Source organism: Cervus elaphus, chromosome 25 (assembly GCF_910594005.1).
Source record: "Cervus elaphus chromosome 25, mCerEla1.1, whole genome shotgun sequence".
Taxonomy (NCBI): Eukaryota; Metazoa; Chordata; class Mammalia; order Artiodactyla; family Cervidae; genus Cervus; species Cervus elaphus.
In genome coordinates, this window is record NC_057839.1 from 24,229,631 (window position 1) to 24,250,838 (window position 21,208).

General features: G+C 38.7%; 1 long non-coding RNA gene across 1 annotated transcript in view; it reads right to left on the bottom strand.

The window, feature by feature from the left end:
• Nucleotides 1-1,870: 1,870 nt before the first annotated feature.
• The window catches only part of LOC122683954, a 250,525-nt gene continuing 231,187 nt past the window's right edge, over nucleotides 1,871-21,208 (bottom strand). Inside the window, exon 4 of the long non-coding RNA XR_006337876.1 lies at nucleotides 1,871-2,004. This is a non-coding gene — a long non-coding RNA (uncharacterized LOC122683954). The remainder of the gene's footprint in view (nucleotides 2,005-21,208) is intronic.

The window sequence follows — 21,208 nt, forward strand, 5'->3', positions numbered from 1 at the left end:
CATTTCAGTTACAAATCATAGTCTACTAAATTGAGGATCCGAATTGTGGTGCTGGAGAAGACTCTTGAGAGTCCCTTGGACAGCAAGGAGATCAAACCAGTCAATCCTAAAGGAAATCAACCCTGAATATTCATTGGAAGGAGTGATGCTAAAGCTGAAGCTCCAATACTTTGGCCACCTGATGTGAAGGGTAGACTCATTGGAAAAGACCCTGACGTTTTGAAAGATTGAGGAAAGTGGGGAGGGTGGTGACAAAAGATGAGATGGGTGGATGGTATCAAGGACTCAATGGACATGAGTTTGAGCAAACTGCGGGAGATAGTGAAGGACTAGGAAACCAGTGTGCTGCAGTTCATGGGGTTGCAAAGACTTGGACACAGCTTAGCAAGTGAGTAACAACAAATAGAGGGTTAGCAATAAAATAAATAAGAAAGAAAGGTGCTTCCTTATATACTAACCAGAAAATAGAATATTAAATTTTTAAGGAAACAATCACAGTTAATTTTTTTCATCAGTTTGATATGTCATTCTTATTCTGCTAGATCTTAGGTCAGCCCTGTTTTAACAAAATTATTTCTTTTGATTAAAGAGACTCACTTTGCTGGGATTCTCAGAAAGCCATCTTAAAGATATCCCAGCTATCATCTTTAAGTCTATACCCACACTTTTTATTGAAATATCAATAGTTAGGGATATCAGGTAGAATCCTTTTCACAGGGCTCGGAGAGTATCCTATTTCGCTGAAAAACAAATTCTAGCTTGAAACCTGTAGCAGACCCTTCAGAAAAGCATCAGTGAAAAAGCAGAAACCACTTGTGATAAGGCTAAAGAGTAATAGTTAATCTATTGTAGTACCTAATAATAACAAAATGGAAGAAAACAAAATTCTCGACTTGGCTGCAAAGCACAGCTTTCTGATGGGGATCTAACCAATGAAACAGACAGGGATAGGGTACCGAGGGCCTCCAACTCAATTCTGCAGGGTGTACGATCTTTTGAACATTTATATTAATAATATGTTATCTACAAAATCAATGACATGGAAGGCCAAGCTTCTCTCTTGATTTATAGCTCTCGCCATCCGGCTCTTACAATTGTGTTGAGCTAATTAACAAATATTGAGCCTCCCAAACTAATAATTATTTTCATCTCTCTTTTTATAAGTGAAATGACAATGTCTTATAATTTTCCAGAGCCTGGAAAATCAAAGATAGGGTGGAGAAATATCAAAGGCAATTTTAATTTCAAAAGATATTTGAGAACTTAACTTTTCCAAACTTAGGATCTGATTTTAGGAAAGCAAAATCAAAATGATATTGAGGGGATATTTGGTCACTTGGTTACAGTAGAAGGATGGGTACCCGATAACAAATGGTTGTAGCTTAATGACCTGTTAAAATGACAGGATGGTATTTTAAAATACACATGGAAAAAGTAACGCAATCATAAATAATTCTTTTAGAATTTATAAGCTTCAGTTATTTATTGTTTTAATAATTAGGAAGGTAAGGCCAGCAGAAAAGTAAAACCTTTCTCTTGAGAATCATCATCTCTATGATATGGGCTGATTACACAGTATTCAAATATGGCTCTACCATCCCTTAGTAAGAAAAGACCAAAATACTTCTCATTTTAACAAGAAGAAAATCTAATCTATTTTTAATCAAAATATGGTTTGACAGTTAAAGATTCACAAGCTTCTTAAAACATGATTTAATGAAAAAGCCTATCAAAACAGAATCAGATTGAAGGGAAGTGCTGAGGCTAACCACACCTTTCCACGGCCTTATGTGTTAAAGTGATTATTTGCAAACTCCGCATAAACACAGGCAGAAGTGGCAGCTACCGCCTCTTCCGTTCTTACCTGTTCCTCCTCTCTTGAAAGATCTCCTTGGTGACATAGTGGATCTTTGGAAGGTAACTAAATTTCTCCAGAAGCCAGATAGCTCCAGGGTCCAGTTTTACAATGGAGAAATTTCTCCAAGGTCGAGGGCTTCATAATCCCTGCAGATGTAAACATACAGCTCCAGAATTAGCCTAGGAGTTAATCTCATGATGTAACCCCTGTCTCTTGAGGAGATAAGTTATATTATTCTTTCAGAAGGGTACAGTTAAAGTGATTGCCTTCCTCAGTTCCCCGTGAACTTTGAATCTGCTCTACTGTATAAATTGTGTGAAATTTTATAGTGCCTTGGTCATCTCTTAAGGGCTATGTACTCTGTTATACTTAACAATAAATCAGGTTTCTTTCTTTCTTTCCAAAGTGGTGTGGAGAGGTCTTTGTTGGCAGTATTTTATATACTTTCCTAACATTTTACACATTCAACTTTTGTTCTTCTCTCAGCTCTTGCATATTATGGATCAACTTGATATTTTATTCTAACACAAATTTGCTCTCTTTTCCCCTTAATAAACAAAACAAAACAAAACAAAAACCTTCATTACCTTACACATACAGCTGATGGCCTTTACCATCATTATTCCTTGAATAACCTTATGTACTAAGGATACTTAATATACTTATATTAATAATAATACAACTTTACTATTGTTACAGGAACATTAGATAAAAATTTAAAAAACAAAAACATAAAATAGCTTTTAAAAATAGGAAAAAGTTTTAAGGGAAGAAATACTTGTTAGATGTATGTATGTATCCTTGTGTGTATGTGTTAGTCGCTCAATCATGTTCGAGGTGAAGTGGGGAAGCAGTTAAAAGGATAACCAGGGCTCAGAGGAGAGACTAATCATTTTTAAGAGATTGATTTTCCCTTTTAAACAACTATGAGTTTTCAAAAACTATTTCTTTAATACAGCAAGTGTTTAGATTGTAAATAAAGGACTAATAAATATAGTAATGTTTCAAAGATGAACAGCGGTTAATGCTTGTATCTGAGTAAGACTTTTAAGTGCCGGACTCCAGCAGTGCTATGCAGGGAATAGAAAGAGCTAGTGAGGAGGAGAGAACAAAGGTGAGCTCCCTGACACTGGCTAGGAGCAGCAGGCCAGGAGAATGGCATCAGTGGAGATGGACTGGTGTCGGCCCAATGAAGGACAGTCCCTGGGAGGGGAGACATCAGAAAAATCACAGCAGACATTACCCTCTTTTGCTCAGCAGATATAAAATAGAGAGCCCACTGTGTTGGGGGCTTTCATGATGATAAAAACAACTGAAATTCTGTGGCTAGAGATTTTTCAGCTGTACTATGTGTGAAACAGACAGCAGACTGTGGTTTAAAATGGGGTCAGTAATAACAATAGTGGGAGAAATAGAAAATAATATTTAACATCTATTATTCAATAACTAGGTAGCCGGGATAGAAACTGAAGAGACCTATATCCCCTCATCCCTGCCTCTGAAGTAGCTAGGGAAGAAAGACAGTGCTGGTCCTCATTGGAAGTGTGTGGGGCACTCACTCATGTCCTACTCTTTGTGACCCTATGGACTATAGCCCACCAGACTCCTCTGTCCACTCGGGAAGCCCTGATCTTCACTGGGGGCACACTCCAAAGGAGAACGATGGCTTGACCAAGGTGGGAGAGAAAAGGCATCCTTGGCTGCTTCTGAGATCCAGTATGAAGAACTGCCACACAACACAAAGAAGCAAAGTGACCTCTCAACCTTCCATGTCCACATAGAAAGACTAGAGCATCCATGCCACGGGTATAGGATGAAGGTTTTTGTTGGCAGTATTTTACAACAACTACAACAACTGCTTTTGTAGAACGAAGGTTCGGAGAGATTCTCTCTGCCTCTACATGTTGATCCACATCATGCTTGATATTTCAATAAAGCTAATGAATAATAATAACTGATATTTATTAAACACTGTATTCCAGGAATGGTGTTAAGAAATTTACTGAAATTTTTAATTTTCAATATAATTTTTTGAGGTGGGCACATGATCATTAATTTTAGAGTTATCAAGGCTCAGGCAATTTGTTCATGGACACAGAGCCAAGTCAAAGTCAGAGTGAGAATCCAACTGTTGATATTAAATATGTTTAATTTTGAAGTCCATATATCATACATGGCATTTGCAATGTTTTGTTAAATGAACTTCCCAAAGTAACTCTAGTCATTATTTTTCCTCTATTTAAGATATTCCTAAGAAAGGAAGGTTGTAAGAGAGAGTGTTAAAGGTCCCATGTCTTCCCAACAATATTGCATAACACTAAATATCTGGGGACCTTTATGAGCATTTGGGGGGATGAAAGCACTGGCTCTGGTGTTTCTATACCTGAGAATAGGTATTAACTTCACACAGAAGTGAAGATCATTTATGTAACTCTTCTCACAACTTGGGTGTTTCGTCAGCTATTTATTGACTGCCTGATTGACTCAGGTTTATGTGGCAGAGTTAAAAGTTATTAAGACAATAGCTAGAGCTACACATTCTCTTAATGAGGAAACAGGGTGTTTTTTAGAAGGGGACACCTTAATAATGTATTCAGGACAAAAGTTGGGTCATTAGAAAACCAAGAGGGAGACCTAAACACTGCTGTGTTATAAATAATCGGGATTTGGAAGTAAAGAGAAACAGAGAAGAAAATGACAGGAGCATTAAAAGAGTGAGAAGACACAAATAACATGGGATAAAGCTGAAGGATTTCCGAAAACCGGAAGACTCAGTTTTCGGTTACTTTGGTACGGGGGTCTGAACATCGGTCCCTGCACTTTTCTCTGAAACTTTCAGTCAAGTCTGCTGCCTCTCCTTTGTTGTGCTTGTGCATGTTCGTGCCCATGTGCAACTGTGTGTGTGTGTGTGTGTGTGTGCCCTCACAAAAGGCTAGGGTACTATAATGAGACGCTCTATAAAATCTATTATCTCAGTGGAAGCAAGAACTCGGCACCAGTGATGCTGAGAGGCTCAATAGTGGGGCAGAAGGAAAATCCATCGACCTCATCTTTGGAGTCAGGGTGGCTCCAGCTAAAAAAGTCACAAACAATTCACCCCAGAGCTGGTAGGCCAAACCAGAAAGCAACAATGTTGAATGTAAATTTATGAGTAAACGAAAAGATAGCTGGAAGGAATACAAGAGATTTTCATGAGAACAAAATTTATCTTGTAACCTCATCAGTATCTTTCAATATTTAACCAAAAAGTACATTAGTCATGAAGCTGAGCAGACTTCTGTGACTGCATGGATATACTGATAAAGGTCATTGGGCTATCAACAGCACAGCACAACAAAACTGTATGTTTTATATTCTACACAAGCATGTAAATACTTTTGATTTGTAGTTGGTTAGCAGTTTTTAAGAGAATAGAAAAGTAGGAGCAGTGATGAAGCCATTTTGGCCCTGGTTTCACCGACATTTGACCTTATTCTAGGGTCACAACCTGGCCTGCTTCTACCAGTCTGAAACAGGTTGGAAAATTCTCTGAAAACTGGCAACACCCTGAAAAACTTCTCTCACTGGATAGAGTGGCAGTTCTATTAAAGGTATGGGCAGGACTATGTGGACAGCACACCTGTGTTGTTTGGAGAGCCACACACAACTCCAATAACACAATCTGGCACACAGTATGTGGCCACTCTTACTGTGTTCCCCAACCTTCAGAAATCACTGTGCTGAGTACTCTATAAAGTTGGCCACTTATCATCAAGCATCACTTGCTGGTTCCATTATCCAACACATCTCACATGAAGAAGGGTCTCATTTGCATTATACTGGACTTTTTGACAATATGAAGGTGACAAGAAGTTATTTGATTTGATCGGTGTAAAACCTAACAAATGCTGTATGTACTCTCAGGTTTTTCTATATTTAGGTCTAACTGTTTTCATTTATCTTTTTAAAAATGTTATTATAGTGATGTGTTTAATATTTCATGCTAGAGGAATCACATTTCATTATCTAGAATATAATTGTTCTTTACATCTGGTCCCATCACTTCATGGCAAATAGATGGGGAAACAGTGGAAACAGGGACAGACTTTGTTTTCTGGGGCTCCAAAATCACTGCAGATGGTGACTGCAGCCATGAAATTAAAAGACACTTGCTCCTTGGGAGAAAGTTATAACCAACCTAGACAGCATATTAAAAAGCAGAGGTATTACTTTGCCAACAAACGTCTGTCTAGTCAAAGCTATGGTTTTTCCAGTAGTCATGTTTGGATGTGAGAGTTGGACTATAAATAAAGCTGAGTGCTGAAGAATAGATGATTTTGAACTGTGTTGGAGAAGACTCTTGAGGGTCCCTTGGACTGCAAGGAGATCCAACCAGTCCATCCTAAAGGGAATCAGTCCCGAATATTCATCAGAAGGACTGATGCTAAAGATGAAAATCCAATACTTTGGCCACCTGAAGGGAAGAACTGACTCCTTGGAAAAGACCCTGATCCTGGGAAAGACTGAAGGCAGGAGGAGTAGGGGAAAACAGAGGATGAGATGGTTGGATGGCATCACCGACTCGATGGACATGAGTTTGTATAAACTCTGGGAGTTGGTGATGGCAGGGAGTCCTGGCGTGCTGCAGTCCATGGAGTTGCAAACAGTCAGACACGACTGAGCAACCGAACTGAACTGACTGATTACATTGTATGTGTTTTATTACTGTTCTGGTGGATGCCTTGAATTATGTAAATAGCTCTAAGAATATATTTAACTGGGAACCATCCATACTTCTTTTTATTCATCATATAAACATCATAATTATGACTTAACAGCAGACTTTGATGTCTTTGCTTTTAATTATTACTGACTTTCTGAAAGTGATTCTCTTTGCCCCTCCTGTTTTTCCCTCTTCCTCTTCTTTATCTCCTCTTTCATGAGGGATAACAATTGAAAGCACATAACTGTTGGGTTTTTATAATGCAGCCACTACAAGGCAGAAACAGAGTCCCATTGTTCTTCTCATTTTAAAACTATAGGTATTTTCAGGTCTAATTATCCAAGTCTTTATTTAGAAAGTCGATGACTTATTTGAAGTGGTAATAGTTTTTTCATCTACTTTCTTTTCTATCAACATGAAGCAGAGGGTGACTGAGACATCCTCTGATGGGTGTTTCCTTGCAGATGTGATCTCATTTCCCAATGACACATAGGACCTGGTACTCATGTTGTGCAGCCCTTACCAACCCAGTGAATCAGAACCTGGGGGTAACCTCTATGCCTTATTTTTAAAATACCACTTGTTCAAAGACTGGAAAATTTCTACTGAGTAAGGTTGTCATTTCAGAACCAAAAGTAGCCTGATGTAGTTAGAAATTTTGTGAGCAGAGGATGTGCGTCTTCACTGGTTCTCGGTAATATCCTTCCTGCAGTATGCCAGGGTATATTAAGCCACTGACTCTTGGGAGGGAAAAATGTCTAATTTGTTGCATTTTCCAGTTTCCTTGAGGGCAAAGCTTCCCTGATACCTCAGTTGGTAAAGAATCTGCCTGCAACATAGGAGACCCCAGTTCGATTCCTAGGTTGGGAAGATCCGCTGGAGAAGGGATAGGCTACCCATTCCAATGTTCTTGGGCTTCCCTTGTGGCTCAGCTGGTAAAGAATCTGCTTGCAATGTGGGAGACCTAGGTTTGATCCCTGGGTTGGGAAGATCCCCTGGGGAAGGGAAAGGCTACCCAACCCAGTATTCTGGCCTGGAGAATTCCATGGACTATAAAGTCCATGGGGTGGCAAAGAGTTGGACATGACTGAGTGACTCACTTTCTTTCTTTCACTTTTTCTTTCAGGGTAAAGACTGTTGACATAGCTGATGTTAATGAACATGGAACTGGGATCAATGTGCTGTAACACACCATCATATTCACTCCACATAGACAGCATAAGTATGCTGCTGCTGCTAAGTCACTTCAGTCATGTCCGACTCTGTGCGACCCCATAGATGGCAGTCCACCAGGCTCCTCTGTCCCTGGGATTCTCCAGGCAAGAATACTGGAGTGGGTTGCCATTTCCTTCTCCCAGCATAAGTATAAATAACCTCAAAAACATAGATACTGGTAAAATGTAGTAAAACAATTAGAAAGGGACAAGCTTTTAGAACTGATTGCCCTTATCCTTAATATAACTTATATAATTGTAGGTTTATATCATTCAACTTTTAATTATGAATCTGCCTTTAATGTGGGAGACCCAGGTTTGATCCCTGGGTCAGAAAGACTCCCCTGGAGATGGGAATGGTACCCCACTCCAATATTCTTGTCCTGGAGAATTTCATGCACAGAGAATCCTGGCAGGCTACAGTCCATGGGGTCAAAAAGAGTCAGACACGACTGAATGACTAACATTTTCACACTTTAAATGCTGACTCAAAAATTCTTGCAAAGTTAACAGTTGGTCCTTGCAAGTTGGTGCCAGCCAGCTTCAGCTCACCACTGGTTTTTTTCCCTCTCTCTCAGTTTTTTCCCTTCCATCTCAACACTCAGCGGCTGAGGATGGGAGGAGAATCAGCAAATAAATATTTATTGGGCATGTAATGTTTGAGGCACTGTGCTTGGTTATTTAGAGATCTTAACAAAAACAGAATATGCTTCATTGTGCATTTACTATAGACCAGGTTCAACACTAGGCATTTTTCACATATTACTTCATTCCATACTTCAAACATCTATGAAGTGGGTGTTAATATGCACCTCACTAAGAAGGCATCTACGGCTTGTCGAGGGAAGAAACTTCACTAGGGCTATACCATCTAGTAAGTGTGAGTTAATCTAACAAATCAGGATTAATATTCAGGTGGGTTAGACTTCACGTTCTCATCATGTTATTTAGTCTCGTAGTGAATTTGCGAGGCTGATTTTTACCCTGTGTCCCACAGGTGAGGAATGTTTTCAAGAGCGCAAGAAAGACCGTCCCCTTCAAAGCCCACCATTCGTCCACCACGGTGTGTTCTCTACCTCGGCCTCAACATGCTCCTTTTGTTGACAATTAAGTTATTTGATTAACTGAATTAGATTTAAGTTTCAGAATTAAGGAGTTACCTTCCCAACAAAAACATTCATATATTAAAACAAGTCAAAGGGAGGGAATAACAGTCAAGACAGAACAACAGATCTATAACCATAAATGTCAAGCAACAGCTACGAGCTAGGAGAGATCAGATTTTCAATAGCCTAGGTGTCCTAATACTTTTTCAACAATGTTCTTTATTCCTCCCATCAGAGAAAGAGGTCACCACTCAATATTGAAACGAACCATTTATCACTGCATAATCTAGTCATGCTGTAAAGTCACAGCATGACTATTTGAAAGTTCTAGCTTTTCTGAGCAAAACCAGAGGTTGATGTTATATCTGCTTGGCTTCCTTCTTTCCTCCTGAAGACTGGCTCCTCAACATGATGGAGAGGATGGCTCTTAGAAGCCCCCAGCTTCATACCCTCCTGGTACATGATTTAAGGGGCAAGAATACTCCTACTTCTGGAAATAAGGAACTAAGTAGTCAGTCTCGCTGACTGGTTTAAATAGTATGCCCTTTGCTGAACAGACCTGAGAATCCAGAGGAATAAAACAGGTGAGCCCTGAGTCACTGCCCTACCTCTGTGGCAGGGACTGAGAAACAGTGACTAGGAATGGGTAGGCAAGAGTGGGCAAAGTAACCTTCCACTAAAAAATGGTAATGGGAAGACTTTCTGAACAGTCCCGAATGATAACTGTCATGGTCCATTATAATAAATTGTAATCTTTTAATGCCTTCAGTATTTCTCATGCCTAGTAGCCTAATTAGTGGTCTAGTCTTATTTAATATTGTCAAGACCTTAACCTCAACAACTATCAAATATTATTTGATACTGTTGAGACTTTAATCATAGAGAGAATAAAAGTATTAAAAATAGCATATTTCCTAGGATGACCTCTCTATTATTACATAATTTCCCCTGGGTTTCTATAATTTGAAGTTGCCATTAGTGGATTCCTTAATACGCTGACAAACAGACAGATATACTTGGCAGAATTCCCCTGCTAAACTCTATTTAATGTCTGAGCATAGTATTTTACAATTACATGTCCACACATGGAAGGGATATTCTGAAAAGGAGAGAGTGGCATTCAGCTTTTGGACTGAGCCTTGAAATAATCCAAGCACTTTCCACCATGGTGCCACTCACAGATCCTCTGGATAAAGACTAGGTTAAAGTGGAGACTAGAAGAAAGAACCCTTTTTCCTAAAGATCCATCAATGACAAAGAATGAGACAAATGTCTCCTCGAAATGAAAGTAGGACCAGAAAGAAAATAAGTATGTTCAAACTTACATTTGCCACATAGTAAAATGTAAAAGGGCTTTCCTGGTGGCTGAGTGGTTAAAAAAAAAAAAAGTAAAAAAATCTGCCTACAGTATAGGAGATGCAGTTTCAATCCAGTGGGTCGGGAAGATCCCCTGGAGAAGGAAATGGCAGCTTACTCTCGTATTCTTGCCTGGGAAATCCCATGGACAGAGGTGCCTGGCAGACTATAGTCCATGGGTCACAAAAGATTCAGGCATGACTTAGCGACTAAAAAACAACATCATGATATAAAATATAGTATGTATGTTACTTCACTGGTGTAAAAATAAAATGCATGAACTCATTTCAGTTCTTCAACTAAGAGGTATAACCACGTCTTGCTCAATAGCTTTCTTACTTATATAGTAAATTCGAGCTTTTTGATCATCATGTAGGTAGACAGTATGGCAGACAAAGGAAGGGAAGCAGAGGACAAGAGAATGGTCCTTCACAGTAAATAGGGTAAGCTCTGGGACCTGTCTGACCTTGGCTTCTATTGTCAGCATGTTATAGCTCTTCATTTTACAGACTTCTCAGAGATTAAAGATGGCAGAAATGGTGTGATTTACACTTAGCTCATAGAACCTAAAAAAGCTTTGTCCTCAATTTCCATCTGTTCCATTGTTATTTACCCCCCTCTTTTTGATTCTGAACTTGGAAGAAAAAGGTAAACTTGGGCTGTATACATAGCACCTGTAGAGAGTCACACCTTTTAGAGGCACTGGTCACCATCTCCAGGCATAGAGACCAGATATGACCATACCCATCAGGAAAAACACCATAGTACACTGGAGTCAGGATCTCCATTTTTGGTTTGGCCAATTATATGCACATGCAGGAGACGTTGAAGAGGAGAGTGAGGAAGAGACTGCATTCCTGAGGTTCCTGTACTCTTTGCTTTGACACAATTATGGAAGAGTTCAGATTTTTTACAGTACTAGTGAATGTCCAAGTGATTAGTATCTAGTTTCATGAATGTCAAGAGGAGAATAGAGTATTAGCATCTATTTTTTTGTCTCAGGAAAGCTCCTTGAAGACTAGGAGATAATTAAGGGGAGATGACACAGTCTAGTGAAGTCTACTTTCCATTTGAAAGCTCTCAAGGATAGTCTCCCTTACCCTCAAAACAATACATTTTCATACACACCTATACACATACATATACCACACTGATAGGGTAGGGTAGATACAGAGACAGAGATCCCTTGTTTGTCCCAGAAAGGAGAAGCTCTTTCCAAATTCTTTACTCACATAATTTACACTCAATACAAGCTCATTGATTGGAAGCTTTCTCAGAAACTGCAACTGTGGCCAAAGGCTAAAACTGTAGACCACATGTTCCCATTCTATGAAAGAATTTTTTTTTGCATAATTAAAATGGAATAAGGAATTTGAAAATCTAAAAAAAAAAAACTCATTCACAATTATTGGGCTTTCTCAAGTTTTGCTTTCACAGACAAAATCCTGGATATGTAAGTTAGACTGAAATTAGATGAGATTCTGAGATCTCAATTTGGGTGGCCAACTCTTTGAGAGATATGTGTACATCTGTGTGGAATGTGTGAAAGGGGCTGGGTGGGCCTATAGCGATTGATTTGATGGATGGGGCAAGTCAATCATTCCTTACGGATTCCTTGGTGCTGTTTGAATTGAACCAGACTTCCTTGACTCACAGTGATGTTTTCAAGAGAGCTGTCACTTTGGTGACAGGTTTCAATATTTCTTTTTTGTGTGGTGAAATTTTGCATGTTTATTAGGCACCAAAGTCTTCTCCAGGTTTGTCTCAGGGAATTAGGATAAACAAACTGGAAATATTTGAAGAAAAAAAATTAGAAAAAAAGTACTAAAATAAATGGATTTCACATAGTACAATGCAGTGTTAAAGAGGTTTTAATGGTACCCTTGAGAATGATTTTTGTGCTGAGCAAAAAAACATCCAGAGGTTTACTTTTGTTTAAAAAATAAATACTTACTAAAGTTTTAGATTAAAAAAAATAGTTTTTTCTTAAGCTTTTAAGTTTAGCCAAATGTTATTACTCTATGTCTAGCAAATTTAATAAAGAACACTTTGAAAGGGTTCCCACTGAAAAACTTAGTTCAAAAATTTTAACTGCATTTTATATTTCATTTCCTTTTCAGGCACTTTGTTCTCTGAAATAAATAAAATTCTCTTGAATATTAAATTTTTTATAAATCTAACTAAATTGAAAACATTGTGGAACTTGGTATTTTTTTAAGTTTCCAAACAGTATGTAAAATAAGATTTCCTCTTAAGATCACAAATCTTAATTAATAACTCAATTATGGATTTTAATTTTAATTTTCAAGGCTGTTGCTATAATGAGCCAAAATTCTGTTAAAAGTAATCAAGAGTTATTTACTCATTGTTTTAACACAAAGATATTTACAATGTAGCGTGGATTCTCCTAAACACTTTGATACAGAGACTTAAATCTTCACTTGGTTGTGAGACAATTCCACGGAAGTCAATTAACATCCATGTTAACAAGGATTATTTGCACCAATGATTTTAGCCAACATCTGGGAACATCAGGACAGCTGTTCTCCATGATCACTGAGGGAACTATGTAAAGTTAGGAATTGTCTTCTTAGCAGTATTAGAGGGTATTAACAACCAGAGAGCTTGGCTAGAACACCATGTAGAAAGGGGCTGGGTGGGCCTATAGCAATAGGCTATACTACCAGCCCTAATCTCTTTGAAAAGGGTATAAATGGGACTGCTACACAGTCTATCACCATTGAGGTTATAAACATCAACTAATTCTGATATCAACTAAACATCAATTCAGATTACTATATGATTTTTTTTGGCTTGGATTACATGTAAATGGCTAATAGTGAAGACTTCTGAGCTTGGTGTAATTCTGAATTCTCATAAATTAGTTTCCTTAGTGTAGCTTAGTCTTACATGGACAATATTCTCTGCTATCATAAACCTATCCTAATATCTTTCTGGTTTTCTCTTTGGTCTTCCGATAAGTCATTTTTATCACTTAGTGACATAATTTCTGTGTGTGTGTGTGTATGTTATATATACATATATGTATGTGTATATATATTGTGTATGCATACATATGGGCATCCCTAGTGGCTCAGATGGTATAGAACATGCCTGCAATGCAAGAGACCTGGGTTTGACCCCTAGGTCGGGAAGATCCCCTAGAGAAGGGAATGGCTACCCACTCCAGTATTCTTGACTGGAGAATTCCAAGGACAGTATACATGTGTGTGTGTTTGTGTGTGTGTGTGTGTGTGTGTGTGTGTGTGTGTGTGTTTCTGTGCTGTAGATCTAAAATTAACACAAAATTGTAAATCAACCATACTTCAATTAAAAAAAATTAAAAACAAGCCTCTTATGAGAGGCTAAAGTCTAACCGGAAGGACACTGAACAGTGTTTGAGTCACTGAGTGAACTCATAAGAGTCCCTAATCTTTCTGACCTGTTTACCTGGGAATCACCCTACCTGCTTCATGGGAATGTTATGAGGATCAGAAGATAGAATGGATGTGAATAGACTTGTGAGTGGAGTGCCACACTAACATGTACTCTGTTACTACCAGTGGTGAACTTGGGTATTCTGCATCTCTACTGATGACTTCCCATAGCATTGGTCCCAGTACTCTGAATCAGCCTGGAGAAATGTAGTTAGGCCTCTAGATTGTGATATCAGAAAGATAAATACCGAATCAGCATGGATTACTAGTCTGTACTTCTTATTTCACTGGTATTTCCAAAAGGTCAATAATAGAGAATTCTGGTACATACATAAGCACATCTGCAGTTCATATTTGTGTTCCCTGGAATAAAAGAGAGGCAATTCACTTAGTGTTCTTAAGTGAATGTTGTGAACAAGTGTCTGAACTAACATCCTGTTTTAATAAAGAAAAGCTCATTTATGCTTATTTTCTATGCTGATCTCTGATTCAGATCAAGGTTTCAGAGACAAGATCAAAATGCTAACTAAAATCTAAAGTAAAGCCACGAGGAACCTTTAGTTTCTGGGAACAATTTTAAAAAATGACTATCTTGGACTAAAGAACATTTAAGTACTAAAAGATAAGAATGAAAAATGGTAACTATGATGGAGAGTTTTCAAAGCAAATTTGAAAGGGGCACCAAAGCAGCTGTGTTGAGTGGAAGAAGTCCATGGACAAAAATTTGGATGTACAGCTTGACAGTATGATACATCATGAGAATATAAATACAGAATCTGTAACTTTACAAAGTTATGTTTGGGTTGGGTTTTATTTATTCAATTACAGCATCACTTAAACATTCCCCTAGCAAATCATATTGCCTGAAATAAAATAAAATCACAGTTAAAAACCTGATGATTCATCTTTCTCATGAAGAGGAGATTTTTGGGCTTTGAATCTATCCTCTCATACTGCTATGTCAACACAATCCATAGTCTGAAATGAGTTTAAAGAGATGGTAATAAGATGCCTAAATTTTAATTTCCAGGTTTAATACTAAGGTTTAGGAAAATGAACTTGATTTTTACCCAAACAATACATTATATTTTCAAAAAGAAAATAATCATCCTTTGAATTGACAGATGAAAATCAGCAGGCAAATCAGAATTTTAAATTATGAATATGCAAGTACTGAGAAATTTTATGCAACTTATGCTATTGGCTTCTCAGGACTATAGCAGAAAATCAAGCATCAAGATGCTGACTATAAATTTCAATGCATTATTTAAAAATAATACAACAGGAGGCAAAAATGATTCGCCCCTTTTTTTAGGCATTATTCAGGACTTCGAGTACTATGTGTTTGTCTATTTGGGAGTCTCAGAAACTTACAAGTTCACATAAAAACAAATTAAGGGTCCAAGAAAAAAAGTAAAAACATAAGAATGAGAAAACAAGCCTTTTAAGTAAACATTTAAGAAATTATAATTGTTTATCTTGGCTATAAAAGAACTGTCTTCATTTATTCAAATGAAGAAAAAGTGACTAAAGTGTTCCATTTCCTCCAGGCCTGAAAAAAGGAAATAGGGAAGAAAGGGAGCTTAGCTACGAGGAAGGACTATCTGCCTATAAGTGTTCTTAAATACCAACTAAGATTACTGCCATGGGAAGGCGTGGGCTAGTTTTACCAAGGACCTTTACTTTCAGGAAGGAAACTATCTATCAGGGAGTTTATCACATAAAGCCAGGCCATATTTTTCCTGAAATCTTTTTCCAATTGAATGTATCCTTGACAGAAATATTGCTGTTTCACAGGAAAATGTTCCAAATTGTGTTTCTCCCACTCCAGTACACCACCCGCAAGGAGCTGCTTTATAGTTAAATAGTCTGTGTATCAGAGTATGATTTAAGTTTCATTAGTCGTTAATAGTCTTAAATGGTCCCCTCTCTTAGGGATGAATAGTCAAAGGGAAAAAAAAAAAAAGCTACTAGGAATGAGTCAGAAACAAACTGTTCTCCTTGGAAGAATGTTCAGTAAATTTAATCATTTCTAATGCATATAGTGATGCTTTGATTTCCAATTCTAGAACTCAGTTGTTAGTAGGAGACAGTCTTGTCTCCTGAATAAACCTTACCAAAGTAGACATTTTCAGAGTACACTGGGTAAGCTCGAGAGGAGAAAGGCAGGCAGCATAATTCAGTCATCAAGGTCACAGCCTGTTCTTTGAGATTACGAATGCCAGCTTGGCATGACAGTGCACTCCGCCCACTCCTGCTATGCAGCCTCCCTGTCAACGCTGAACATATGGGCTTTCAGCAGAGGCTGCCTGCTCCAACCCCAACACTTCCTATTTCTCCAAAGAACATCATGTTCTTAGAGAAACAAAGAAGGTTGTTCTTAAATTCTAGGACCCCAAATCATGTAGGCTATGTTTACAAGCCTGACCCCAGAACCCTTCCAGAATGAATCCAGATCTAAGTGTCCAGTTGGCAGGAGTCTATTTTTTTATGGAGGTGTAATCATCAGCTACCCAGTATATCAGTCTCTCCAAATGCGTCACTCATCCCATGGATCATATATAATTGGATTGGCCAAGTGTCATAGTCAGAAAGATTTTAGAAGTCTTCTATTGTTGCATGTGTGTTTGTGCATGTGGACACTAAGAATTCAGACAGCTATAAATGAATTATAGAGCTGCATGGCCTGGAGCTGATAGGAGCTTTGTTTGAATTAGGACTCATATACTTAGTGAGAGATAAAGATTTATCTCTAAGAAGTGGAGCAATAAAGGTCAACCTTTCTCTCCAGAGAGAATACTGGAGGGAATGGATGTACACTCTGGTTGTAGAGAATCGACCACAAGCTTTGTCCAACACTTACTGGAATTGGAGAAGGGAGGAAAGAAGGTAGGGATGGTTAAGAGAATTAACAAAGAAAAATGATTTTGAGAACAGTAAGATGTTCTGTCAGTGAAATGATACTTATATCCTAGACTCTCAACAGAATGGTGACATTTATGAACTAAAAAAAAGCCTAACACACAGAAACCTAGACAGCACATTAAAAAGCAGAGACATTACTTTGCCAACAAAGGTCCATGTAGTCAAGGTTATGGTTTTTCCAGTAGTCATGTTTGGATGTGAGAGTTGGACTATAAAGAAAGCTGAGTACTGAAGAATTGATGCTTTTAAACTGTGGTGTTGGAGAAGACTCTTGAGAGTCCCTTGGACTGCAAGGAGATCCAACCAGTCCATCCTCAAGGAAATCAGTCCTGAATATTCATTGGAAGGACTGATGCTGAAGTTGAAACTCCAGTACTTTGGCCACCTGATGTGAAGAGCTGACTCATTGGAAAAGACCCTGATGCTGGGAAAGATTGAAGGCAGGAGGAGAAGGGAACAGTAGAGGATGAGATGGTTGGATGGCATCACCAACTCAATGGACATGAGTTTGAGTAAGCTCCAGGAGTTGGGAATGGACAGGGAGGCTTGGTGGGCTGCAGTCCATAGGGTCGCAAAGAGTCGGATGTGACTGAGTGACTCAACTGAACTGAACAGACAGAAAGAGAGCTGTATTTCTAAGGGTGAGATAAAATCTAAGGATAGGTGAGGTGTTATGAAAGACCTCTCACTGGTAATAGATTATAGCTTCAGTCAAGTGATTCCTGGAGAGAAGCTGAAGAGCCTCGCCTTAGCATTACAGGAGCCAGTAATATAGGGACTGGGATTGATCAGGTCATAACTTGGACATGCAATATACATGATGGCCTTGATGAGCCAGCAATGCCATTTCAGAGTGCACATATCACACCCCTGGGGTTTCTTGCTCTTCACAGAAAAACTAACTTGTTATGAAAATTTTCAAATTTATATAATATTTTAGTAAATTATATATTCCATTCCTGTACCAGTCACAAAGCTTCAAAAATTTTCCATTCATGGCTTAACTTGTTGTATCTATAGCTTCCATCCTTCAACCTACCCTGGATTTTGAAGCAAATGCCAAGCATGTTATCCTTTCATCTATAAATATTTCAGTATATATCTCTAAAAAAATAAAGGTTCTTTTTAAATTTAAAAATATTAATATTTAACATCATTTTAAAATATTAACAATAATTGAAAGGGAATTTTGAGGTAAGTGAAATAAAGCTTCCTCTAATTCCTGGAAAGGACTAAGGCATACAATTGAATATAAGCATTAGTAGAACTTCCTTGTAGCTCAGACAGTAAAAAATTTGCCTGCAACACAGGAGACCTGGGTTCGATCCCTGGGTTGGGAAGATCCTCTGGAGAAGGGAATGGCAATTCAATCCAGTATTCTTGCATGGAGATCCCATGGATAGAGGACCCTGGCAGGCTACAGTCTGTGGGGTCACAAAGGGTCAGACAAGACTAACACTACTATTAGTATGACCTTTAACCCTAGGTTAGTGGAACCTGGGAGTGAGACTGTAGGAAGACTTAGTAAGAGAACTTGAATATTAGATTTAGATACTCTGTTCTGAAAATGCATTAGCAGTAATGGAATGAATTTATCTTCAAGAAGAAACAGCATCCCTTGGCTTTCCAAATGTAAAGAGAAACCAATTTATGTTTTTCCTTTAGTATATATCTTTTTCTATTGTCCCAGTGAGACATAGAGACTGATAGATAAACAAAGACTCTGTTGCTATTACCTATAAAATAATGATAGGTATAATCAGTAATTATGTTTTGGCATATCAATGCAGCCCTCTGTAATAAGCTGTGTATGAAATACTACAAAAAGTGGCCCCACAAGATCACTTAGCTGTGTTCACATTATAGGACCTGTCTTATTTGGTAGATCTGCAGTTCTAGAGTTTTTGTTGTTTCTTAGTTTCCAAGTCATGTCTGACTCTTTTGTGACCCCACGGACTGTAGCCCACCAGGCTTCTCTGTCCATGGGATTCTCAGGCAAGAATACACGAGTGGGTTGCCATTTCCTTCTCTAGGGATCTTCCTAATCCAGGGATCGAATCCATGTCTCCTACATTGGCAGGATGATTCTTTACCACTGGGCCACCTGGGAAGCCCACAGTTCTATTAGGCAAATGTAATAAACTTCAGACCCATGAAAAGTCAACCCAGTAGTATTAGCTGACTTGGGTCTCCATAACAAAATGCCAGAGGCTGGATGACTTACACACAAGCATTATTTTTCTCACCACTTCTGGAGGTTGGAAGTCCAAGATCAAGGGGTTGGCAGGGCTGGCTTCTGATGAGACCACACTCCGTGACTTGTAGATGGCCCCCTTCTTGCCCTCACAAGGCCCTTTCTCTTTAGATATGCATTCTTGATGTTTCTTCCTCTTCTAATTAGGGACATCATTCCTAAGGGGTTAAGGCCCCCTCCTTATGACCTTATTTAACTCTAATTACCTCCTCAAGCCTTATCTCTAAATGCAGTCAGATTGGGAGACAAGGCTTCCACATATGAATCTTGGAGAGATACAATTCAGTCCATAACACCAGGGAATTCTAAATACTCTGTTTATTATCCCTGTAAAATGATAGTCAATCATTCACTTAAAACATGAGGACTGATGCATTTTCCTCTTGTGGTTTCAGTCTCTAACTATATATGTAAATGGTTTCCTTTAAAGTTTTGAGGTTAGGGACTTCCCTGGTGGCACAGTAGTGAAGAATCTATATGTCAGTGCAGGAAAATGGGTTCAATCCCTGATCCGGGAAGACTTCACATGCTGTCAAGCAACTAACCCCATACACCACAACTATTGAGCCTGTGCTCTAGAACTCAGGAGCCATAACCACTGAAGCCCACGTGCCCTAGAGCCCATGCTAAACAACAAGAGAAGCCATCACAGTGAGAAGCCTGCATGCGGCAACCAGAGAGTAAAACCCGCTCTCGGCAACTAGAGAAAAGCCAGTGCAGCATCCAAGACCCAGCACAACCAAAAATAAATGAATAAATAATAAATAAATTGTTAAAAGGCTTTGAGGTTAACTTATGGATTTAGTTATACACAAATACATTTTATCTACTTAATTTAAACACAAATGTTGATGGATGTCAAGAAACATTATTTAATCACAAGACTTCATCTGGCTACACTTTTTCTAAGAGGGTTCATGATTTGTAACTTGTTCCCGGAGGGGTGGCCTTTGGTTAACATGCTTTTCATCAAGCACCTCCACTTTCCTTGCCCCACCTACCCAACCCAAGGAGAGTCAATCCTGAAATTGGCCAGCAATTTACAAAGACAGTTGGTGTGGCAACATGGCCCATGAGCTTCACCTATCTTTCTATTGTGTGATAGGAAAACATTGTAACAATGAGGTAGTTCAGAGAAGCTGAACCAGCAGGGCCTGCAGAGGGTAGACACCAATGATGTGGCCTTGGAAAGCTGTGAGGAGGCAGATGGAAGACAGAACCCAGGTGTTGTTGAGGGGGTGAGCCACCCTAGAACAGCTCTAGCTTCCTGCACCTTTCCCGGTTCAAGTTCCAGATCGGCTATGATCTTAAATAACACTCTTTTTTCCCCAAGATATAACTTATAATCCGAAGAGTCTAACAGGGAACTCAGCTTGCTGTTCTGTGATGACCTAGAGGGGTGGGACGGCTGCTGGGGTGGGCAGGGGGTGTCAGAGACTCAAGCGGGAGGGAAGATGTGTATACACATAGTTGATTCATGTTGTACAGCAGAAACGAACACAAGACTGTAAAGCTTGTATATTCCAATTATAAATCTATATCTACATGAAAAGACAAAGAAGGACTTTATGAAATATTCTTCTTCTCTCATCGGATATTGAAAAGTCAAATGACTCTCAGCTCTTTTAATTGTGTCTGGCATGTGTTTTCCATTTTGCCAGCACAAGCACCCAAAGTCTGTTCTGTCTTTATCCATGAATATTAAAGGATGTCAGTGCTTATGAAGCTCCCAAAATGTGAAATTTGCTTCAGTGGCACCTGCTCCAACCCCTTCACAATCCACGCTTTTAAGTAGTACTTTTTCCCTGACCCCATTTCCCACATCCTTGAGTTGCCCTCTGTTTACCCAAGGTTTCCCTCTTTGGACAAAGATTTAAAATTGGGCTTCTCCAACACTTTATCTCCCATTTAAGGCTCACGTATATTTTGTAACAGGACACTGTTCCCTTTTTAGCTGTGATTTTAAAAAGTTGACTGAGAAAATCTCATTTGTGCTAACTTATAAATGTGCAAAACTTTTAATACTATACCTCCCCCAAGAATATTAACATTTTTTCCCAGGGAGAAAAAGGAATGAGTATGTGGAAGTGAAACTTGACTCATCCCTTGTCCAAAGACCCAAAGGCAGTTCTAGTGAAGTAGGGTTCTGGGGGCCTAGTTTGTAATACATCACTTTGCTGAAAGGTCAGCACTTCTTGACGTCTAAGAACCTTCTGAATGTTATGTTTTTATAGTGGGTGTATTTCTACACATCAGAATAAGGGGAAGAGGGAGAGGAAATTTATCTGAGGTTTAGCTCCAGATTAGCTCCTTCTGTGATAAAAATCAATTTTAGAATTTACAAGAGAGTCAGTTT